Genomic DNA, 10,026 nt, shown 5'->3' with positions numbered 1-10,026 from the left:
ACAAATTTAACATTATGTGTGAAAACAAAGCAAAGATGATTTTCAAAACTATTTTTTCAATCCACTTCCTCTACTCTCCCCACCCAAGATTCTGATCTCTACCTGTGAAGGGCTATTCTATTTCTGCCCTTTTGCTTTAAAGATAAAGAACCACAAATGTCAACCAGTAGGAAAATTGACTTTGTCTAATACTAAAAAACAATAATTAGTTTCAAGCCAGTTATTTCACTTAATTAAATAACCGAGTCAGTCAAAACTGTCAGTCAAGTGTCGTATGGCACATAAAGGCACAGAGACTAACAGATACCGAAGAGAAGCATTGCTTTTTTTATTCAGTCACATGATGAAAGGAGTACACTTTCTATGATCATATTTTATTTTATTTCATTTTCTTTTTTTTTTAATGTTTTTTATTTATTTCTAGGAGAGAGAGAGAGACAGTGTGAACAGGGGAGGGTCAGAGAGACAGGGAGTCACAGACTGAAACAGGCTCCAGGCTCTGAGCTGGCAGTCAGCACAGGGCCCGACGCGGGGCCTGAACCCACGAACTGTGAGATCATGACCTAAGCGAAAGTCGGACGCTTAACCGACTAGGCCACCCAGGCGCCCCATTTTATTTCATTTTCAAGTATGGGTGCTTGTTAGATAATCAAGCACAAAAGAGGAGATCATAGATATGGAACAGGAGGTAATAACTGATAGGTAATAGATAGATGATAGATAGATAGATAGACAAATAAATAGATAGACAAACAGAGATGGAGTTTTCTTAAGTAGCACACCAGGGAGTGCTGAATAATGGAGCTACACTTATCTTTCACGCCACAGACAAAAAGAAATAAAAAATTGTCTTCCTGCAGAGTTATTCCCATTTGAATAGAAATGGAATAGAATAGAAAAACATTTTGAAGTCCAAAGCTTATATTAAAATTTTTTTTTTAAAAGAATACTATTCTGTCACTTTCTACCTTTGTAAATAGAAAAAATAATTCATTTTTGGTAAATTATAGTTAATTATTTTTGCCCTCCAAGAGAGTAAGCATCTTTTACTTAAAGTCAGGATCCAACCCTAGCTTTTCCTTTCTATCAGTCCTTGAGGAAGGCTTGATCAAACAGGCAGTCCTCATCATTGGATATAATTGTATTGCTACATCACAAAATTGGGCCTTTGTCATGCACATATACACTCTGTGCATATTCTTTCATTTAATGAATGAAAATAGTATTAGTCTCTCCATCTACTTTGCACTACAATACTATATTGTATACAATAGTAAATATAGATCACGAAAGAAAAATCAAATTCATCATGGTTCTAGAAACTTATTATTGATTTTCCCATATTTATGGAGATCTCATAGCTTTCAAATATAAAACTGAAAACACCTGAAAGAATTTTTCCTTACAGTACCAATACAGTGTTTCCATGGACATATCCTTATTAGAAATTAGTAGATGGCTGAGAAATTAAAATATTTAATTCTTAACAGTATCTGCATGCTTAAAATCCATCTTAATTAATAAGAAATACTTGAACATTTATATTTTGTGGATTCTCAAAGTAAGAATTCCTACATTTATCTTCTATTAGTTCTGCATGTACATTCTATACTGAAAGGAATAAAACCACATAATTATTAGTTTTTCTAAATATTCTGTTCTTCAAGCTTTTAAACTCTTATGTTTAGTTAGTCATCAAAGGACTCTGGCATGGGAGTAAATGTAAATGTTTAAACCAAGAGTTATAAATATGGCCTACAGAATCTAGTTTCTAAGTAAAGAGGAAACTAGCTCTTTTTTAGATGTTTTCCCATTTTTGTGGGAGGAGTTTAAAAAGAGAGAGTAGTTAAGAAAATTACTTCATATGGAAAGAATAATAATATACTGAACATTTAGAAGAGAAATTAAAGCTTAGTTGAAATATAAATATATCTGGAAATTAAATCTAAGTTTTTATCACTTTTGTTCTTTGTTTTGCCTTTTTTTTTTTTTTCCTTTTTGACTGGATAGAAATGGCACTTTTGAAGCACATGAAACATCTCTTTAGGTCACTTCCTCACTTCCTTGTCACCTTAATCATAACCTTAAACCTATACCTTTCTACTAGCCTCTGGATTCCTGAAGCTTCTCACCAAGTCATTCAAACCAGGTTTCCCTCCACCTGGCCATCTTCCTAGTTCAGTCCTTATGCTGTTTCTTTCTGGAATAGATGACTAGTTCTGGATTATCTTCTCTTAGAAATAAAGTGAAGCATGCATAACAATGTGGAAAACATCTCCAATAATAGCCTCAGCATTTTAACAGAAGCTTTCAGAGGACTACCACTTAACCCAAAGTCATTTAAAAATATGAGAAATTTGGATCCATTTGGAGAAAAATTAGAGACAGAGAAATCTTTTCATAGCCTTCTTCCTACTATCCAATGGACATACACAAGTTCTAGCTGCCATGAAGGCCCTGGACTGCTACATAAGAAGTACAGAAGAGTAGACATGTGAAAGACCATGAAAATCAAACTAACCAGTTGAAATAATTAAGCCATTTAATTTCTTATTCACTTGTGAAGAGTATATTTCCCATTAAAAATTAAGAAAATTAATTTCCAAAATATATAAACTTACACAGACATTGCTAAGGCAAATTTAAAAAAATTATAATGTAATCCAAATATCAATTGTCCCCTTATCTTCCTCCATAAGCCAATCTCCCCCAAATGCCCATTTGCATTAATGAGAAATACAGAATTTGCTGGAGATTTCATAGAAGACAAGGAGAAGAACATTTATAAAAACCACACTACATAACTATCTTTGACTTGTTCCATCTCTTAAGTCCCTCCCTCTCCAAAGCTCCCATGACAGAAGGGTCCCTTTTTATGCCTTTCTTCATGGTACACTGATCCTGTTGAATTTATTGCAAATTTCACAATTCTTTAATATGCGGTTTAATTCAGTTCAATATCAATTTATAATTCCAAACTCAGACACACATATCTGTATATATCTCCATGTCATATGGGTCAAGTTGGATTAAATTATCTTTAAGAACCCTTCACTTTGAACATTCTGTGATTCATATTCCAAGATAGTAGTCTTATAGAATGAGAAAAGGGCCTGACTGGTAGAAGGTAGGATGAATATATGAAATGAAGGCTTTGGGATCTAAAGTTGAGAATTTGTTCATTGCTGAACTGCCCAATGGCGCCTCAGGCATTACTCTCTATCTAGGTTATGTTGACATTTTTTAAAAATAAAAAGATCCTTTAAACTTGCCTAAACTATAAAAGTAAAATGACACTTTCCCATATCTTTTAATCATTTTTCCATTTCAAGAAAAATGTAACTAATGCCTGAAAGTCACGGTTATTCATTCTTCATATAAGTTAACAACCAATACAATCTATAAACATGTATTTTGAAACTAATGCCAATAACTCTTCTATTATAATAATAGCTACAAATGGAAATCAAACAAATGAATATGCTGCTGAGAGTTTAATAGTGCTAAAATATTCCTATGCTAAAACTTTAGTGGATCATACACCTGAAACTAATAAACATATGCCAGCTATACTCAAATTTTAAAAATTAACACAACAGATGAATTGATAAAGAAGAAGATCTCTCTCTCTCTCTCTCTCTCTCTCACACACACACACACACACACACACACAAAACATATATTGGAATATTACTCAGACATAAAAAATGAAAGCTTGCCATTTACAATGACATGGACAGAACTAGAGAGTATTATGCTAAGCAAAATAAGTCAGTCAGAGAAAGACAGATACCATATGATTTCACTCATATGTGGAATTTAAGAAACAAAACAAATGAGCAAAGGGGAAAAAGAAAGAGAGAGACAAACCAAGAACAGACTCTAGAGAACAAACTGACGATTACCAAAAGTAGGAGGGAATAGGTGAAATAGGTGATGGGGATTAAGTTTGATGCTTCATGGTCTTTTACATGTCTACTCTTCTGTACTTCTTATGTAGCATTCCAGGCCCGTCATGGCAGCTAGAACTTGAGTATGTCCATTGGATAGTAGGAAGAAGGCTATGAAACGATTTACCTGTCTCTAATTTTTCTCCAAATGGGTCCAATGAGCACTGACTAATGAATAGAATTGTTGAACCACTGTGTTACACACCTGAACCTACTAGAACACTGTATGTTAACTATGCTAGAATTAAAATAAGAAACTTAATTTTAAAAACTAATAAAAACTAACAAGAACAACAAAAACAACTTCAGTGGATCAAGTTTAGGAAGTTTTCATTAAAAGATGATGTTTTTTTGTTGATGTCTTCTAAAACCTAGAATTCATCAGATGTTCTGTAATCTCCCAGTGCCAGACTCTAACTAAAATTCTGGCCCACCACCCAGCTGAGCCTTGGAAGTTAAGTCTTGAAATTCTCATCAACTTTTCAAGCATCTACATATGGGCTAACATTAAGAAGTGAATTAATCATTCAAAGAAAAACCTTATAACTCTTAAGAAGTATATCAAATACATAATTGGCCTAGTTCATTTTTTAACAAGAAATTTATTTGTAGCTTAATTATAATAAACTATACAATGTAAATGTTTTCAAAATGATTTTTAATATAATTATTGCACATATAAACATTGAATTTTTCAAAATTAGTTGGTCATTATATAGACACTGATAAAAACTCTTATTAGAATAAAGTTTTTATATATAAAATAGTTCATTTAATAATAATTTGTTGTAACAAAAATTTTCATTCAAGTAGCATAAAGAAATAATTTCAGTAACATATGATGCTGATAATGGCTCTCTCTTTCCAAAATGCTTCTGATTCAATTATGAGACAGCCAGTATATTTAACACCAATGGCTTAAGTTATTAGATAAAATCCATACAATTACTATTACAATTTAATTTTAATTTTATCTTCCACAAAATATTTATTCACTTATTAAAATTATATTAATCTCACAGCATTTAATGTCTTGAAGGCAAATGACAGTTATTGATGTGTCCAAATTTCTTTGTTGTTACATGGAAAATTGGCAAAAAAATGCATATCAAGAAAGATGGTATCTACAGCAAACATTGTGCTGGCATCAACAACCCATTATTTATTTAAGAACACCAGCATTCTTGCTGACAGGGCACAATTCAGAAAATCATTTTTTATATTTATTTTAAGTAGCACAATCTAATCTCTCATTCATGCTAAAAATGTATTGACCCCTGAATGTTAAGTATTTGCTGGGTTATGATGATCAAAAGATTAACAAGACAATTGCTAACTTCAAGGAGCCCACAGTCTAATAAGGGAGACAGACACATAGAAAGATAATTATAATGTAACATTGTAAATTACTATGCATGTAGGATACAAGATACTTTATCCTGGGATGATAAAGAAGTAGCAGAGAAGCCCTAAATACAAGGGCAATCTCATGTATAAATAAGATGTGTGGGGCCTTAACTAACTGTATAATTCAACAGACTATAAAGCTTCAGATTTGCATTCTCTCATTTCTTTTTGCTTGTGAAGTAACTCTGCCTGAAGAAATGAAATGAGGGAAATAAGGATGGTATGAACATGCATGATTTCTAAATATTTGATAAAAGACCAAAATACATAAAGCAAAGAGTTGATTTAGAAGATTATGGAAATTCATGCAGGAGTGAGAAAGAAAGGAAAGGCAGACTGGCCGATGGAAAAGAAAAGCAGAATTTGCAATTACTCAGATTTCCAGGTAAAGCTAAGGATGAGATTGGCCATTTTAAGATTACAAGCACAAAAACAATTATTCTTATAGAAAGTTACAAAATTTCCATGAAAAAATGGTTTAATCTAAGATGATTGACAAAGCCATGGACCCCCCAAGTATTTAGTGATGAAAAACTGTTCCTGACTCAAGATCTATTTATTTAATCATGTGCCTAGAAGTCTGAGAAGGCTTTTCTAGGGATCTGACATTTATGATGCTGATAAATTTTTAAATGGACATGAAGAATGAGGGAAGAAAATAGCTTTCTAGGCATAGGGGACAGCATGTGCAAATACTTGAGGCAGGAGAGGGCATGAAAGGAACAGAAACTAGGCAGAATTGGAGAGAAGCACTGTGTAAGATATGAGAGTAGATCCCTTTTATGTCATCCTACCTACAGTAATTTTGTTTTATTCTGAAAGCAATGAGAAGTTAAATGATTTTATTAGCTCAATGATATTATTTTATTGGTGTTACAGAAAGATTACATTGAAGACAGTGTAGGGAAGAGACTAGAGAGGGGAAGTGTATACATAGGAAGATCAATCAGGGGACTAATGCAGTAGTCCTCACAACAGATGGCAAGATATTGAGTTACATCAGTGATGTAGAAACAGAGACAGGTGGACAAATTGAAGAGATATTTAGGGGCAGTACTATCCAAGCAAGAAGTCTTCTTCTTTAAAATCCATGCTTTAGACGGCTTCCACTGGCCTCTTTTGGCTATGCACTGCCTCAGAGGGCATAGGGTCCACAGAACCAAGAGAATGAATCCATAAAAACCTGTCTTTCTCCTTTCCTGAACCATGATTCAGGCACCCAGACCCCAGAACTCTGTCTCAATAGCCCTAAAACTTTTCAAGAGCCTGAGAGGATATATTTTCCCAAGGGCAGACCATGTCACTGATATTTCCACTTCAAGGCCTAAGAAGTGGCCAAGAGAAAACTGTTTGGAGGAGATGTGGATAGAGCTGGAACATATGAGGAAGCATTTCTACATGTACGTACCTGAGGCCCCTTCATAATACAAAATGAAGCCAAGGGTAGGCAGAAAGGAGAGATAGGCCAGAGGTTAGGGTTGGTTCTTCCCAGCACAAAACTTCAAGGAAATAAAATCAGCAGGACTTGTTGGATTGAAAATGAGTGGTGAGAAAAATAGAGGTGTCATAATGACTTCTAGCTTTCTGCCTTGAATAATTCAATGATTATGGTATGACTCACTGGTCTATAGTACATTAGACAAAGACCAGAGCGATGTAGAAAAACCATTCTTTACTATGATTTAGATATGTTTGATTTCATGCATCTCTGAGACATCAAGAAGAGATGTCAAGTAGATGGCTATAGAGTCCAGAAGTCAGAGGTAAGGCTTAAGCTTGGAATATTATTTGTGAGTCATCAAGAAGTGCAGGATTGAGATTTCCTGGGGAGAGAGTAGCATGAGACAAGGAGAGGTCCATTATGAAGTATTAAGAGAAATCAAACATCAAAGAACAGGTGGCAAAAGAAGAGAGGGGAAAATCAAGGCAATGTTATACCAGGGCACATAAGTGGAAAAGGTAAAGAGTTACAACTATTACTGACATGAATAGCAGGCAAGACTTGAAGAAACAGGGCCTCCTTGGCGACTTAGTCAGCTAAGCATCTGACTTCAGCTCAGGTCATGATGCCATGGCTTGTGGGTTCAAGCCCTGTATCAGGTTATGTGCTGACAGCTCAGAGCCTAGAGCCTGCTTCGGATTCTGCGTCTCTTTTTCTGTCCTTCCCTTGCCTACACTCTCTATCTCTCTCTCAAAATAAATAAATAATCTTAAAAAAAAGAATTGAAAAAAACATGTTGCCAAGGAGTTACTAATGTCCTAAATAGAACTGTATTTTATTAGAATGATGAGATCGAAAACCAGATTGAAGTGGCTAGAGAAGTAAACAGGAGGTAAAAAATAAAGTCCGCAGAATAGCTAACTCTTCCAACAAGTTTGGATGTGAAGGAAGACAAAGGAAGAAGGTTGAGAGTCAATGACTGCTATTACTTGTGATCATTTAGAAGCCAGTGAGAGGGGTTTCACTGATTGTGACTTCATTCTCTCTGCAAAACAGTGATTGTTAAGAATGAAAGTCTTAGGTGTCAACTATACTCAAAAAACAAAAAATTAAAAAAAAAATAAAGGGCTTGGAGTTGAGTATTTGAGGGAAACAGAGAAAGCTAAAGTGGTCATTAAAAATAAGGACATGCACTGAGCAGAGAGACTTATCACCTTTGGCCAAATTGAAAAGTAAGAAAAGTTAGTTCATAGCATTCATCTCCTTCTCTAAACCCTCGGTGGGGCTCATGATAATCCCTCTCTCTCATTCCACTCCTGTCTGCAAACCTCAAACACATGGTTTGGATTCACCCCAGCACTATTCTTCTTTTAAGTGCTCAAAGCCTCTACTGGTACCCTGACTCCAAGTTCTACGTGCCTCCTCTATAACGGACACCCCACACCAAAACTGTCATTTCTGAACATATGGGCAAATTCAGGTATGTGTTGAAGATCAGCAATCACATAAAACACTAAAGCCACAAAATCTAAGACCCTCTCCTTATTTCAGGCCTCTGCTCACAATCTTCTCAGTGCTGGGTTTCCTCCACAAAACCACACCTAACCTTCCTAGAAATAGAACCATCTTAGAAGGGACTGCTCTGCTGTCAGTGACTTCCTAATGGATGGAATCTCAGAGAGCTAACAAATTAAGGAGAAAACCTGAGGTATTGGTTCCATAGTTCTTCAAATCTCACTGGGTAGGTCCTAACTCACTAGGACAGAAGGTTCACTAACCCTTATAAATAACCACTAGGGACTGAACTTGGTGCTTATACTTTGGAATCTATTTGGTTGTTCAGAAACTTTCCTTCCTTCTTCCTTCCTTCCTTCCTTCCTTCCTTCCTTCCTTCCTTCCTTCCTTCCTTCCTTCCTTCCTTTTCTTCCTTTCCTTCCTTTTCTTCCTTTCCTTCCTCCCTCCCTCCCTCCCTCCCTTCCTTCCTTCCTTCCTTCCTTCCTTCCTTCTNTGGTGCTTATACTTTGGAATCTATTTGGTTGTTCAGAAACTTTCCTTCCTTCTTCCTTCCTTCCTTCCTTCCTTCCTTCCTTCCTTCCTTCCTTCCCTCCCTCCCTTCCTTCCTTCCTTCCTTTCCTTTCTTTTTTTCCTTTTCTTCCTTCCTTCCTTCCTTCCTTCCTTCCTTCCTTCCTTCCTTCCTTCTCCTCTCTCTCCCTATTTCTCTCACCATTGAAGTTTCAATGTTTCCTTACAATTGAAATGCTGCAATTTATGTTCTACATTTTCAACATAAGGCCCTTGAAGGCATAAACCATGTCTTATACTCACTATATCTAACACCATATCCATGAATACTTTGGTTATAGGAACAATTCAAAACTTTCACTGAAGGTCAGTTTAATTTGACTAATCAAGAAGCAAACCACACCCATATGGTAAGAGGCCTTGAGTAATCTGATATACCTACTGTATGCCCTTCCACAGTTTTCATTCTCATTGAATTTCAGTCTGGGAATTCATTTAGTTAGAGAGAAAATCAACGTAAACAAGTTAGGAGAAGTTGACTTACTTTGATCATGACCACCTTAAGAAACTAAAAACATTTCAGCCAGTATACTTAACCAGGGTCTATTTAAATAACACAGTGATATATACTGTTGGCTCAGGATCTACATTCATTTCTGAGAAAGTTGCTCAATTCTTAGTGTATGCCATACAGCTTACATTTCCCTGTCCTCTCCATCCATACCCAACCAACTCCAAAGCCAATACTAATTCACATTTATATTCTTTTGTATTCAGTGTAGGTGAGTAAGCAAAGTGGGTACTGGAGTCAAATGTGAAAATCTTTCTAAGGACTCAACCACCTGTGAAGCAAGTGTAGAGACACTTTGTCAAGGGCACTTACCACATGAGTGCTATTCCTTCTTCATCAGCCAAATTAAACTGAGAGCTAGTTAACCTAAATCAGTCCATTTAGGAGTTATTCTGTGCTTTATTCTAACTATACCTTAAAAATGTGAGCACGTTCCTGGGAAATATAAAATATGAAATGTGTCTACCAGGATGGTTAGGGGAGGGAATTTTACTCAGTAGGAAAAATCTGGTGCAATCAGATATTAACATAGACACCCTTCTTTTTAAACTCGAACATGTTTTTATAGGGAAACATTATATATTGCATACTATTTCTCATATTATTTGTTATCCATACTCTGTGGTATATCTGAC

This window comes from Hyaena hyaena, unplaced genomic scaffold (genome assembly GCF_003009895.1).
Source record: "Hyaena hyaena isolate Hyena2069 unplaced genomic scaffold, ASM300989v1 scaffold_54, whole genome shotgun sequence".
In the NCBI taxonomy this organism is placed as follows: domain Eukaryota; kingdom Metazoa; phylum Chordata; class Mammalia; order Carnivora; family Hyaenidae; genus Hyaena; species Hyaena hyaena.
Note: the sequence above shows the minus strand (reverse complement) of the source record.